Genomic DNA, 15,004 nt, shown 5'->3' with positions numbered 1-15,004 from the left:
TTTTTCTCAAAAAAAATTAAAAATAGCATTACTTTATGATCCAGCAATTCTATTTTGGGTATATAGCCAAAAGAATTCAAAGCAGGGTCTTGAAGAGATATTTGTACGCACTGGTTTATAGCAGCACTATTCACAATAGTCAAGAGGTGGAAGCAACTCAAGTGTCCATCAAGGGATGAATGGATAAACAAAATGTGGTATAGACATACAATGGAGTAATATCCAGCCTTAAAAAGGAAGGAAATTCTGACACCTGCTACAACTTGAATGAAACTTGAGGACATCATACTAAGTGAAATAAGCCAGCAAAAAGACAAATACTGTATGATTCTATTCATATGAGGTATGTAAAGAAGCCAAATTCACAGAAACAGAAAGTAGAATGGTGTTTGGGTGATTTCCATGGGCTGAGGAGAGAGTAAAATGGGGAGTTGTTTAATGAGTATAGAGTTTCAGTTTTGCAAGATACAAAAATTCTGGAGATTGGTTGCAAAACAAAATGAGTATACTTAAGCCTACTGAACTGTACATTAAAAAGTGGTTAAGATGGTGAATTTTATGTTGTGTGTATTTTACCACTTATAAAAATAAATACTTAGGGGCTGGCTCCGTGGCCGAGTGGTTAAGTTCCCGCGCTCCGCTGCGGTGGCCCAGGGTTCAGATCCTGGGCGCGGACATGGCACTGCTTGTTAGGCCACGTTGAGGCGGCGTCCCACATCCCACAACTAGAAGGACGTGCAACTGAGATATACAACTGTGTACAGGGCGGGTTTGGGGAGATAAAAGCAGAAAAAAAAAAAAAAGATTGGCAACAGTTGTTAGCCCAGGTGCCAATCTTTAAATAAATAAATAAATAAATAAATACTTAACAAAATACACTAGCAGACCAAGTCCAGCAACCTATAAAAAGGATTTTGTACACCGTGATCAGACAGGATTTATCTCAGGAATGCAGGGTTAGTTTAACATCTGAAAATCAATTAATGTAATACAGCATATATCAACAGAATAAAGACAAAACCCATATGATAATCTTAAACAGACATGGGAAAAGCACTTGACAAAGTCCAACACCCCTTCATGATAAAAATACTCAACAATTAGGAATAGAAGGGGACGTCCTCGGGGCCGGCCCCGTGGCCGAGTAGTTAAGTTTGTGTGCTCTGCTGCAGGCAGCCCAGTGTTTCGTCAGTTCGAATCCTGGGTGCGGACATGGCACCCAAGCAAAAAAGAAGAAGATTGTCATAAACTATTATGATCTCAATTAGGGAAAAAAGACAAAGAGGAAGATTGGCAACAGATGTCACCTCGGGGCAAATCTTCCTCAGCAAAGCAAAGAAATGGCTTATCAAGTCATGCAAAGACATATAGAAACCTTAAATGCATTTTACTAAGTGAAAGAAGCCAATCTGAAAGGGCTATATACTGTATGATTCCAACCATATGCCATTCTGGCAAAGGCAAAACCATAGAGACAGTAAAAAGATTTGTGGTTGTCAGGGGTTTGGAGGAGGGATAAATAGATAGAGTACAGGGGATTTTTAGGGTAGTGAAACTATTGTGTATGATACTATAATGGTGGATACATGTCATTATATATTTATGAAAACTCACAGAATGTACAACTCTGTAGGGGGATGTTGTTAATGGGGGAGGCTGTTATGTGTGGGGGCAGAGGGACATGCAAGCTCTCTGTACTTTCAGCACAAGTTTTCTATGAACCCTATACTACTTTAAAAAATAAGTTTAAATAATGATTTGTGCTATGACATGGTTGAACCTTAAAACATTATGCCAATTGAAAGGAGGTGGATAAAAAAGACCACATATCTTATGATTCCATTTATATGAAATGTCCAGAATAGGCAAATCTATGGAGACAGAAAGTAAATTAGTGGCTGCCAGGGGCTGGAGGAGGGGAGAATGGGGGAGTGATGGCTAAGGGATTTCTTTCTGGGGTGATGAAAATGTGCTAAATTGATTGTGGTGATGGTTTCATAACTCTGAATATACTAAAAACCATTGAATTGTACACTTTAAATGGGTGAATTATATAGTATGTAAATAATATATCAATAAAGCTATTTTTAAAAAACGATGTTGTAGTTATAGACATGGAAAGATAGTCAGGGTAATAACTTAAAAACCACCAAACAAACAAAAAACAAGGCTTCCAGGGGGCATTCTAAGACTGTCCCTCCTCAAGCCTCAGCCCGACACCTGCCACTTTACCCCCTCCATTCCCCATCCCCTCCAGGTATTTTGTGCTCTCTGGGTAGTGTCCACGTCTATAGCTCTCACCCAAGAACTGATTTAGGTACGTTGTGAACAAGAGAATAAACGAGTGGGCAAAAATGGGCAGAGCTGGGCCAGCCCCAGTGGCCTAATGATTAAATTTGGAGCTTTCCACTTCATCAGCCTGGCTTCAGTTCCTGGGTGCAGACCTACACCGCTCGTCTGTTACCTGCCACGCTGTGGCAGTGGCTCATATTAACAAAAGGGTGGGGGGCTACCCCGAGGCGGAGTGGTTAAGTCTGAGCCCTCCGCTTTAGCAGCCCAGGGCTTTGCTGGTTCAGGTCCTGGGCGCAGACATGGCACTGCTCATCAGACCATGCTGAGGCGGTGTCCCACATAGAAGTACTAGAAGGGGGGCTGGCCCCGTGGCCAAGTGGTTAAGTTCACGTGCTCTGCTGCAGGCGGCCCAGTGTTTAGCTGGTTCGAATCCTGGGCGTGGACATGGCACTGCTCATCAGACCACACTGAGGCAGCGTCACACATACCACAACTAGAAAGACCCACAACGAAGAATATACAACTATGTACCGGGGGGCTTTGGGGAGAAAAAGGGAAAAAATTAATTAAAAAAAAAAAGTACTAGAAGGACCTACAACTAGAATATACAACTATGCACTGGGGGCTTTGAGGAGAAGAAAAAGAAAAAAGGTGGGGGCAGGGCCTGCCTGGTGGCATAGTGGTTAAGTTCGGGTGCTCCCCTTGGGCTGCCCAGGTTCCTGGTAGATCCTAGGGGCAGACCTACACACCACTCATCAAGCTATGCTGTGGCAGTGTCCAATACACAAAAAAATAGATTGGCACAGATGTTAGCTCAGCGACAGTCTTCCTCAAGCAAACACAGGAGGATTGGCAACAGACAGATGTTAGCTCAGGGCGAATCTTCAAGGGAAAAAAAAAAGGTGCAGGCAGACAGAGGAGACTCCGAGTGCCCCCAGGTGGCCGTAGGTCTCTGGCATCCCGACCGTACTGGGCCCTCTGCGCCTCAGGCTTCACCACACCCCCAGGAAGAAACACCCAGCCACAGCCCTGACGCTTCCCAACCCTCAGCCTCCGTAGTTCGGGTCCAGGCTCTGGGCTGGGGGCGGCACTGTGGACTCTTCCAGTGTCCGCACTGGTTGGGTGCTCCAACCCAGGGCCGCTGTCTTTTCTGGCTGAGAAGAGCCTACCCCGATGTGGCTTCGTGTGGGGCCAAGCTGCGGCCGGAACAGAGGAATCACGGCGTCGTGGGTCACTCTGGTACTTAGAGTTGGGCAATGGTACAAGAAAATGCCCTAAGGGAATACGGCGGCGACTTGCCTTCGCAACTGTTATTCAGATGCAGTCGGAAGCTTGTCATTTGTTCCCTCCAGTTGCTCTTAACAAAGAAGAGTTAGCTCCGAATACTCAGCTCTAGCTCTTAGAGTTCCTAACCCCTCCTTGGTGCTTGCGGAGATTGGCTTGAGGATGTGGCTTCTGACAGCACCCAGTGATTGGACTGCTCCCATCACTGAAATAACTAGGTCCGCCTTGATTGGCCTCTTGGGCCAGACTCTAAGACGCTGTTGCTAGGTAACGCCTGAAGAAGGCCGGGATCGCGCGCACGCACAGATCGGGCATCCCGAGGAGGTTACAGTGTGGTGACTGGCATTGGTCAGCGACCTCTGCGCGATTCTATCTCGGCTCCTTCTGTTCCCCTCACCCATAAGGCGTCAGAGAGGGCATCCTGGCCACAACATGAACTGGGTTCCTGTCCTGAGAGTAGCCAATTCTAGGGAGCTGAGGACGTTTATGGAATTTCTACATTGCCCCAGGTGCACAACAGCCTTCTCTTGAATCATCTAACCCTAGATGAACGCTCCATGTGAGGGTAGGAAGTGTAGTCCCTATTTAAGAATAAGAACATTGAGGGGCCGGCCCTGTGGCCGAGTGGTTAAGTTCACACATTCTGCTTGTGGTCCAGGGTTTCCCTGGTTCGGATCCTGGGCGTACACATGGCGCTGCTCATTAGGCCACGTTGAGGCGGTGTCCCACATGCCACAACTAGAAGGACCCACAACTAAAATATACAACTATGTACTTGGGGGATTTGGGGGCAGAAAAAAAGAAAAAGGAAAAAAAAAGAAGATTGGCAAAGTTGTTAGCTCAGGTGTCAATCTTTAAAAAAAAAAAAAAAAAGAATAAGAACATTGATACCAGGTGACTGGTACCCAGGCCTATCTGGCTGCAAGTCCAGTGCTCTTCCATTGACCTAATCACTAGGGCTTTCCCTTCTGAGCCAGCTCAGCCCTTGAACAGTTCACACACACTCCTGGAGCATAAGTCCCTGGCCACAAGCTGGACTTCAGTGACTTACAAAAGTACTCTTTCCTTTTCTCCAGCGTTTGGAAGGCTGAGTGGGCAAAGTCAGAATTTTATTCTTTGTTGCTCCTAAGCATCTAATAACTGTAGTGTAATAAAAACAACAACCCACACAATGTGGCAGGAACTGTGCAAAATATTCAAATACATTATCTCATTTAATCTTTGAAACAACCTCATCAGGCTGATCATCTCACTTTCTGAATGGGGGTGCTCAAGCTCAGTCCAGTAAGAAACTCTCCACTGTAACATTGCTAAATGAAGAAGCCAGCAATAGAATCCAATGTAGCCAACTTTGAAGCCCACGTACCCTAACTACCGTGCTACACAGCTACTCCTCAGCACAGTAATCGTTCAAAAATATCAAAGTTATGAAAAAACTGTTTCTTGCTTTTCCTCTTTCCCCTGTGCCCCACCCCCATCCAAGAAAGAGATGGTCTTTCTAATTTCAGAGGTTCGCATTGGACCCTCAGTCTATAATTCACTTTCCTTACAGATAGGAGACACAGGGCCTGTGAGAGGCGCATAATTCAGCTAAAAGAGCTCCAGCCTTGGAGTCAGGGGAACCTGTCTTGAGCCTTGGCTCCACCTCTTGGCAACTGTGTAATGTAAGCAAGTTCACCTTGCCAGTGTAGGTTTCTTCATCTCTAAAGTTGGGGTCATAATGTCTACCTGACAAACATGTCACTGAGGTTTAAATGCATTAACTGTGTATACTGTGGGGCATCTGGTAGGCAGTTAATGTAAGGGAGTTATTTTCTGAGGGAGATGGAATTTGGTCAACAAGAGAGATGTTCATTAGCACCTTCTACTGTCGTGAAGCTGTGAGAAATGCCATAAGTATATAATTTTTATTCTTGAAGAAGCCTTGAAGGTTGGGGTTATGGTCTTTGCCCCTTCTTCTTCAGGGTCCCATTCCTTGGCTATTCAGGTATCTCCCACTCCCATGTCCCTGGTGCCCCGCTCACTCTCCCAGGCTGACTACCCTAGACTTCTGAAAGATTTCTGGGTAATGCTTAACATTCTCAGTGCATCTGGATCTAAGAACTGAGACCCCAAATCTTTTGGCTACTTCTTAAGATGTATCTGGATTTTCTTCTACAACCAGAGCATGGTTCTGCTGATGCTTAATCAAAGCTAGTAGCCAGAAAAATACTTCAGGCCTTTGGGAAAAGTATGAGGCCACTTCTCACTCACTCATTCAGGTGATGTCCTTGTGAAAGCTGAAAAGGGCCCTGCACTTCCTGCACGAGTAGTGAGACATTTCTGGGTACTGCTTCTGTGGCTAATTAGCCCCTAGGCCCTACAGAAGAACAGCCACACTCAGGGAAGAGGCAAGGCCATGCACCTTGGGTGCAAGTCAAGGTAGAGAGTTTGCAGAAGGTCCAGCTACAGTCAAGACAAAATATCTGGGGGCGGGCCCCGTGGCCGAGTAGTTAAGTTCGTGTGCTCCGCTTGGACAGTCCAGGGTTTCGCTGGTTTGGATCCTGGGCGTGGACATGGGATTGCTCATCAGGCCACGCTGACGGAGCATCCCATATGCCACAACTAGAAGGACTCACAACTAAAATATACAACTATGAACTGGGGGGATTAGGGGAGAAAAAGCAGGCGGCAAAAAAGACAAAATATCTAATTCCAGGGTTTGCAATGGGGGATTAAAACAGACTTGGATGGACATCTCAGGTTCAAAGGCGTCAGGGCATTGTGAGTAGCAGGCCATGGTCCTGAGCCTCAGTGTGAGGCACCTGCTCTGGCACTGGTATCTCTATCTCCTGAGGTTTCCCGGCTTTCAGTCCCTTCTTTCTGCATCTCCTTCTTGTATTCTGCTGGAAAAGAGAGAGAATCTCAAAATTTGGCCTGTAACCAGTTTTGGTCCACGAGGCTTTCCACTGTTCTTGGAGGGGTGAGGATGAAGGTAGTGGGAAAATTCAAAGACTTGTGTCAGAGCTCCCCTGCATAGTTGGTTAAGAGAGGTGCCCAAGTCCCCATAACTGGCTCACAGTCCTATAGAATCCTGGGACCATTAACCCCTCACCAAGAGCCCATGTTGTCCATGGGCATTGACAGAATGCCTCAGTCAGGGTGTGGTCCTCTCCTGCGAAGGCAGACCTTCCCCCCATACTCCTTTCCAACAACAGGAACCCTCTAGGGACTCCCTAGGACCAGCTCAAGAAAAACCAGGATCCTGAGATCCTCAGCCTGTAGAGAAACGACTTCAACATCCTTTACATTTCAGATTTCTAAAGGCCCAAGGTTAGTAACACATGAGTATTCAGAAAAGTGTAGCTGGAAACCTAAAAAACCCACTAGATTCTAACCCCTTTCTACTAAGTGGCACACTAATCCTGACCTTAACCTTGAAGCGATCAGGAACCTCGACTCACCCCGCATAACTTCCCACTCCAACCAAGGGAAACGTACCCTGAGCTCCAACGCTTAAGTCATCTTCGGGCCCTTTTCCAAAGAGGTCATGCTTCCTGTGGATTCCCATTTACAAAGGACTCTGATCCTCTGCCCCTCAGTAGTGTGGAACTCACCTTCTCCGCCTTAACTTCCTTCCCTGTTAAGCAGGGGTAATCATTTTTTCCTCTTAGGAATGTTGTGAAGATTAGATGAGATAATGTAATTAAAGGTCTTCTTTAGAAACAATGAGGTTCAAGACCTGGGTTCAGTAGGTGCTGAACAAAATTTATTTCTCTTCCTTACTCCCACATTATGACCCTCTATCTCCATATTATTCACTGGAGAAAGGATATGTGAAGAAGGCGTAGTCAAGGGCTGTTATTAGAAACCTATTGTTATATTCCCCAAACCAAGAAGCAGCCTAGTGCCACTTGGAATCTGCGAAAATGGAACTGACCTAAAAAAGGTACTGAAATTGCATCAGATAGTTCTTTAAAGGGAGGTCTTTGTGAGTGATGGGCCCTTGGGCCCTTCCAAGAAGTCTGACTTCAGGCATACACTGGTCCCCTCATCTTGACCTGCCTTCTTTTTGGGATCCCCAGCTTCTGAAGACCACAGACCTCAACTTTTTGTCCCATCCAAGAAACAAAGGTACTCTCAGATCCTGGGGAAGAAGAAATGAGTGAGAGGTGGTGCAGGAGTTCCAGAGGAAGGAATGGGGTGGGGTGGTACAACTCCTGTGTGTCCTCTATCAGGTGTTAGTAAAATTGTTTAATGTTAAGGAAACTGAGGCTCAGAGAAATTAAGTGATTTGCCCACGTCCACACCACATGTAAGGGATGGAGTCAGGATCAGAATCCAAATCTGACATCAGACCCCAAGCACTTAACCACTGCTGGGTACTGAATATGCTGCCTCTGTGATCCACACACAAGTTTAGGGCCACAGAAGCATGGCGGGGGGGGGGGGGGGGGGTTGGGCGGGGACCGGGGTCTGGTAGAGTGTCTTTGGTCCCATGCCTCACTTTCAAGAAACTCAAATTTAAACTTTTGATTTTATTCTCAAACAAGTAGTCTGGACCCAAAGACCATTACTAGACCTTAACTTACCTTGGCCTTATGTATTATTTTTCTCTTATAATTATTTTGCGAAGAGCACAATTATATTTCAGTGTAGTTTTGTGTTAAAAGCATCAGTTTGCTAAATGCATAGTTCAGTGTTTTGGGTTTTGGTTTTTTTTTTTTTTTCCATTTTAAAAATATAATGGCAGCTTAAAGAAAAAAAAAAAAAAAAGGAATGGCTAGGACTTCTCCTGACTCTGTATTAGACCCACATCCGCCTAGGTCAGCCGTCTGGAACGTCTCCTTCCCGCCCAGATCCTCCTCACTTGGAGCCCCTGGAGCACCTCTCATTTTGGATCCGGATCCTGAGAAAGTCCCTTAAAAAACCTGGCGAGACACCAGCTTCACCTCTTTTTCTCCCAAAGCAGTGTGATAACCTTTCCTCGTTAGGTCAAGTTAGCCATACTAAATAAGGCATGGTGCAGCCTCCACGCTCTTCGCTGCCCCGGGGTACAAGGGTACGCGGCACTGGGACCCCGGGAGCTCGGCCGGTCCCGCCGATCGCGCGGGTTGATAGGGCGTTTCCAGTCCGCGCCTACAGAGGCGCGCGGCGATTGGGCCTCGGAGGGAGGGGAAGTTTGAATGGCGCTCGCGTGGGAGTAACCTGCAGTAGAGCCATTAGGGATCCTCGTGGGGCGTGTGACCTGCGTGCGGAGAGGAAAAGCCGAAGCGGGAAGACGCATTCAGGGGCCTGCAGGGCTCCCTAGACTGAGCCTGTGGCTGCGCCGGCTGCAATGCAGCTGCCAGAGTGCGGGGGTAGAACCCAGAGGCTCTCCCTGCGGTACTTGGCGTCCAGGGTTGCCCCTCCAGCCCAGGCTGGACTCCACCTGCGCTAGTGAGGAGGTCGAACTTCCCACCCGAGAGCTCAAGGTCTTGGCCAGACTGTGTAGCGGCGGAGTCCGAAATCCGTGGGCGAGTTTGGCACTTACAAATCGTCGACAACTGTCAGTTTTCTCCTGTAAAATAGGGGTGTTGATCCCCAAAGATCATTGTGAAAAGTTCGTACAATGAAAAGTCCTTGTGGAAGTCAAAAATGTGTGAAGGTTTGTATGAAGTGTCCAGAATAAACAAATCTGTAGAAGAAGGGCCAAGGAGAGGGGGGAATAGGAAGTGCCTGCTAACGATAGGGAATTTCTTTTGGGGGTGGTGAAAATGTTCTAAAATTAGATTGTAGTGATGTTAATACATATACAAAAAAATCTTTGAATTGTACTCTTCAGATAGGTGGCTTATGACCTCTATCTCAAGAAAGCTGCTTTAAAATGTATGAAAGTTCTTTGTAACTTCACTAAAAATTTGGAGCACTCTACATATTACAAAATTTCCCCATCTGTCGTCTGATTTGTCCTCCATCCAATCCTCTGAGGTGAGTAGCATTTTAGAAAGGAACACAGATAATTGCAGGGCAGAAGGTGATGAGGATTTTTAGGCTGCTTAATTTTAAAATGGCTTATGATGAGGATTTTTAGGCTGGTTAGTTTTAAAACTACAGATGAGATTCAGGCTCCAAGGAGTGGAATTTGTTTGCCCCTTTGTTGGGAAACATTTACATTTCTAAGGGAAACCTCTATCTGTGAAGATGCCTCCCTCTCTGTGCCAGGAAGAAGGGGGAATGGTCTTATCTCTAGAAGCTCTTAATGGCGAAGGGAAGAACTTAAGTTGGTTGCTGTCTGGCAATCTCATGTAACTGGTTTAGGGCGGTGGCGTCTAACCTTTCTAACCTTTACTTAATCCGATTTGATTCTTGTCTAAAAGTCATGGGATCACTCAATGACCAGACCCCACCTGCACTGATACCATTTTAACTTTTTTTTCATGTTCTTTCCTTTGTCTTGTAAAGAGATGAATCATATACCTATGCCTTAAATTTAGCCCTAACCCTCAACTCGGGGCAGCAGCAGAAGCTCTGACTGCCCGTGGGTCCTGTCCCCACGCACCAGCTGTGCCTGCCCATGGGTCCTGTCCCCATGCCAGCGGGGGCAGCAGCAGCTGCTCTGCCTGCCCATGGGCCCTGTCCCCATGCCAGCAGGGGCAACAGAAGCGGCAGCAGCGGAAGCTCTGACTGCCCATGGGTCCTGTCCCCATGCTACACTATTCTCTAAATAAAAGAGCACTACTGCCAGATCTTAAGAGTCTAAGAAATCTTTCTTTCGACTCCTCGGCTCACCGACCCCGCATCAGAAGGGACAGTGAGAAATGCCCTAGATGATCAGAAGAGACTGAAGAAGGCTTCAAGGAGGAGCCTTGAAGCTGGGCCTTCAACGATGAGAGAATCTGGACAGATGGAGACATCATGATGTCATATGAGAAGACGGAAAAGCATAGGATATATACCACAGTAATAATTAGATCAGTTTGGCGTTAGTGTAGAGCATTTGAGGGACAGTTTTGCAAATGTCTGCTTGGGTAATTTCGTGCTACATAAAATGAACACGATATTTGCAGCTCGATAGACTGGGTAGGGACATCCCAACTCTGTTATTTATTAGTTTTGTGACATTTAGCCAATCACCTTATAGCTATGAGCCTCAGTTTTTTTGTTTGTTTTTTGAGGAAGATTAGCCCTGAGCTAACATCTGCTGCCAATCTTCCTCTCGTTGCTGAGGAGGACTGGCCCTGAGCTAACATCGTGCCCATCTTCCTCTACCTTATAAGTGAGACGCCTACCACAGCATGGCTTGCCAAGTGTTGCCATGTCCACACCCGGGATCCGAAGCTGGGAACCCAGGCCGAGGAAGTGGAACGTGCACACTTAACTGCTGCGCTACCGGGCCGGCCCCTCTCTGAGCCTCAGTTTAATCATAGTGATGCGGGGTCGGTGAGCCAAGGAGTCGAAAGAAAGATTTCTTAGACTCTCAAGATCTGGCAGTAGTGCTCTTTTATTTAGAGAATAGTGGAATAGCATGGGGACAGGACCCATGGGCAGTCAGAGCTTCTGCTGCCGCTGCTTCTGATGCCCTCGCTGGCATGGGGACAGGACCCATGGGCAGGCAGAGCCGCTGCTGCTGCCCCCGCTGGCATGGGGACAGGACCCATGGGCAGGCAGAGCTGGTGCGTGGGGACAGGACCCACGGGCAGTCAGAGCTCCTGTTGCTGCCGCTTCTGCTGCCCCCGCTGGCATGGGGACAGAGCCCATGGGCAGGCAGAGCTGCTGCTGCTGCCCCCGCTGGCATGGGGACAGGACCCATGGGCAGGCAGAGCTGGTGCGTGGGGACAGGACCCACGGGCAGTCAGAGCTCCTGCTGCTGCCCCGAGTTGAGGGTTAGGGCTAATTTTATAAGGCATAGGTATATGATTCATCTCTTTACAAGACAAAGGAAAGAACATGAAAAAAAGTTAAAATGGTATCAGTGCGGGTGGGGTCTGGTCATTGGGTGATCCCATGACTTTTAGACAAGAATCAAATCGGATTAAGTAAAGGTTAGAAAGGTTAGACGCCACCACCCTAAACCAGTTACATGAGATTGCCAGACAGCAACCAACTTAAGTTCTTGCCTCTGGCATTGACCAAGAGCCTCTAGAGATAAGACCATCCCCCCCTCTTCCTGGCAAAGAGAGGGAGGCATCTTCACAGATAGAGGTTTCCCTTAGAAATGTAAATGTTTCCCAACAAAGGGGCAAACAAATTCCACTCCTTGGAGCCTGAATCTCATCTGTAGTTTTAAAACTAACCAGCCTAAAAATCCTCATCATAAGCCATTTTAAAATTAAGCAGCCTAAAAATCCCCATCAATAGTCTCTACCTTGCAAAATTGTTTGAAACTTAAATACCACTGTTTTGTGTTGAATTGTGTCTCCCAATACCTCGGATTGTGACCTTATTTGGAAACAGGATCTTCGCCGATGTAATCGAGTTAAGATAAGATCACACTGGATTAGGGTGGGACTTAATGTCATACAACTGGTGTCCTTGTAAGAAGAGAGAACACCAGCCACAGATTAGAAACATGCAGATGCAGACCAAGAAACGTCAAGGATTTTTGGCTACCACCAGAAGCTAGGAAAAGGCGAGGAAGGATTTTACTCAGGATCTCAGAGGGAACATGGCCCTGCCGACACCTTGACTTTGGACTTCCAGCTTCCAGAACTATGAGAGGATAAATTTCTATTTTAAGCCACCCAGTTTGTGGTCCTTTGTTATGGCATCCCTGGGAAATTAATACACGTAGCATATGGTAGGCATTGATAAGTGTTAGTTCCCTCTCTTTCCCTGAGAATTAAACAGCATTTTGGTCCTTACACTGTAGACAGCTGGGAGGTATTAAATGTTCTTGAGCAAGGAAGTTATTGAACCTGGAGATGAGAAGAGGCTTTTGCTTTAGTTCACCCACATGAGAATAAATGGGGGTATTAACTCAGGTGAGAGTAATAGAAATGCACAGGAGGGTCCTTTCGAGAACCTTCTGTGGTCTAGTGTGTTCTAAAAGAATGGCATGGTCTCCACCTTCTATTCAGAGAAAATTCTTATGGATCCCAACCCAGTAAGCCAGTCTCTTGAAACTAGGCTGGAAAGGCCAAGGGTGGGTCCCAGATCCCATTTCATGGTTTTTTCTAATTTAATTTGTTAATGCTCTGCTCCCTCCTTCTTCTTTTCTTCAACAAACAACCTCATTCCCTCTTGAGAAGGAGGAAAATTGATACTTTGTCCTTTCCAAGACTCCCCAGGGCTGCAGAATGCAGTGGACTGCCCAAGCACTCCCTCATTTCTCATTTTCCCTACATCCTCTCCCTCTCTTTTGATTATTTCTCTCTACCTTTGATCTTATTGTTCCATGTTTGCTTGATGGCTTTCCTGTTACTGGCTACTAGTCTGCATTTTCATCACCTATCCCACCTAGGACACATTATGTGTGCACATGCACACACAAGCACACTCCAACCAAGCTTTTGTCCTGCTATTCCACTAAAACAATTCTCTCGAAGTCCTGCCAACCTCCTCATTAAAACACTCTGCCACTTTCTTCCATTGGCTTCTGAATCCCTTTTCGTTTTCTTGGTTTTGTTGTTTGGCTCTTCTGTTTTCTTTGTTACCTTCCTCATTTTTTTTTAACCTCATTTAAGGTATGCTTTTTTTTTTTTCGGTGAGGAAGATTGGCCCTGGGCTAACATCTGTTGCCAATCTTCCTTTTTTTTTTTTCCTTTCTCTCCAAAGCCCCAGCACCTAGCTGTGCATCATAGTTGTAAGTCCTAGTTCCTCTACGTGGGATGCCGCCACAGCATGGCTTGATGAGCAGTGTGCAGGTCTGTGCCCAGGATCTAAACTGCCAAACCCCGAGCCACCAAAGTGGAGTGCGGGAACCCAACCATTGTGCCACCAGCCAGCCCCTACCTCCCTCATTTTTAAGTACATTTCCCCAAGGTTCAGGCATCCAACTTCTTTCCCCTGCTTTCAATTGTCATTATATCCTCTAGGCCAGTGATTCTCAACTGTGGGTGATTACTCTCCCCCCCGCCCAGGGGACATTTGGCAATATCTAGAGACATTTTTTGGCTATCACAAGGGGGAGAGGCAGGGAGGGGGAGTGGGGACAGAGAAGAGATGGGTGTGTGCTACTGACATCTAGTGGGTAGAGGCTAGGGATTCTTCCACTAAGCAACGTACAGTGCACAGGACAGCTCTTCACAAGAATGATCGAACACAAAATATTAACAGTGCTGAGGCTGAGAAATCTCCCTCCAGGTCTACACATCTAACTGGCTGCTGAATAGTTTCAGATGGTTGTTGAGCCATGAACTTATTTTTTTCTAGACATTTTAATTGACTATTCAACAACACTTCAGTCCTGTTACTGGCATATTAGAGCTAATGTCCTGTTATCTAAGTCCCTTCTTTCATGGCTTTCCCTGCCAGTCCAAAGAGTTTGCCATACACTAGCAGCTTAAGATAAATCACTAGGGAAAACAACAGGCAGAGATCCTCTCCTCAAGGAGCTTACATTCCAAAGGGGGAGAACAGATAATTTCTAATAAGCATAGATAAGTGATTCTCCCAGATAACTCTATAACCCTTCCTTTCTTTTCCATTCCAGTCATTCCACCTGTGGATAATACACTGCCCCAAAATTTAGTGGCCTAAACCACAAACATTTATCATCTCACAGTTTTGTGGGTCAGGAATTTGGGATAGGCTTAGCTGGGTAGTTGTAGCTCAGGGTTTGTCATGAGGTTGCAGTCAAGGTGACGGCCAGGGCTGCAGTCATTTGAAGGCTTGACGGGGCCTGGAGGATCTGTTTCCGAGCTCACTCACACAGCTGTTGGCAGGAGGCCTCAGTTTCTTACCATGTGGTTCTCTCCATAGGGTTCCATACGGCTACATATGACATGTCAGCTGGCTTCCTCCAGAGCAAGTGATCTGAGAGAGAGAAAGAACTAAAGAGAGTTCTTTTGGGGCTGGCCCCGTGGCCGAGTGGTTAAAGTTTGTGTGCTCTGCTTCGGCAGCCCAGGGTTTCACTGGTTCGAATCTTGGGCGCGGACATGGCACCACTCATCAGGCCATGTTGGGGTGGCGTCCCACATGCCACAACTAGAAAGGACCTATGACTAAAAAAACAGAAAAAAAATTCCACAACTATGTACCGGAGGGCTTTGGGGAGAAAAAGGAAAAATAAAATCTTTAAAAAAAATTAAAGTAAAGAGAGTTCTTTTTATGACCTAGTCCCCAAAATCACACTGCCACTTCTGCTTTCTTCTATTCATTAGATTTGAGGCACTAGGTCCAGCTCATATTTAAAAGGAGGGAATTAGGCTCCAACTCTGAGGGGGGAAGATTCAAAGAATCTATGGACTTATTTGTCAAACCATGACACCTCTCTCCCTGTTATATCTAGCCTAGTTTAATAACTTGC

General features: G+C 46.4%; 1 long non-coding RNA gene across 2 annotated transcripts in view; it reads right to left on the bottom strand.

Moving 5' to 3' along the window:
- Positions 1–6,251: 6,251 nt before the first annotated feature.
- The window catches only part of LOC111767508 (uncharacterized), a 25,773-nt gene continuing 17,020 nt past the window's right edge, over positions 6,252–15,004 (bottom strand). Inside the window, exon 2 of one of the 2 annotated variants that reach the window (XR_002799223.2) lies at positions 6,252–6,461. This is a non-coding gene — a long non-coding RNA (uncharacterized lncRNA). The remainder of the gene's footprint in view (positions 6,462–15,004) is intronic. The other variant, XR_002799224.2, reaches the window with a different exon arrangement.

Source organism: Equus caballus, chromosome 13, assembly GCF_041296265.1.
Source record: "Equus caballus isolate H_3958 breed thoroughbred chromosome 13, TB-T2T, whole genome shotgun sequence".
Classification (NCBI taxonomy): domain Eukaryota; kingdom Metazoa; phylum Chordata; class Mammalia; order Perissodactyla; family Equidae; genus Equus; species Equus caballus.
Note: the sequence above shows the minus strand (reverse complement) of the source record. Positions and strands in the feature narration are given on the sequence as shown.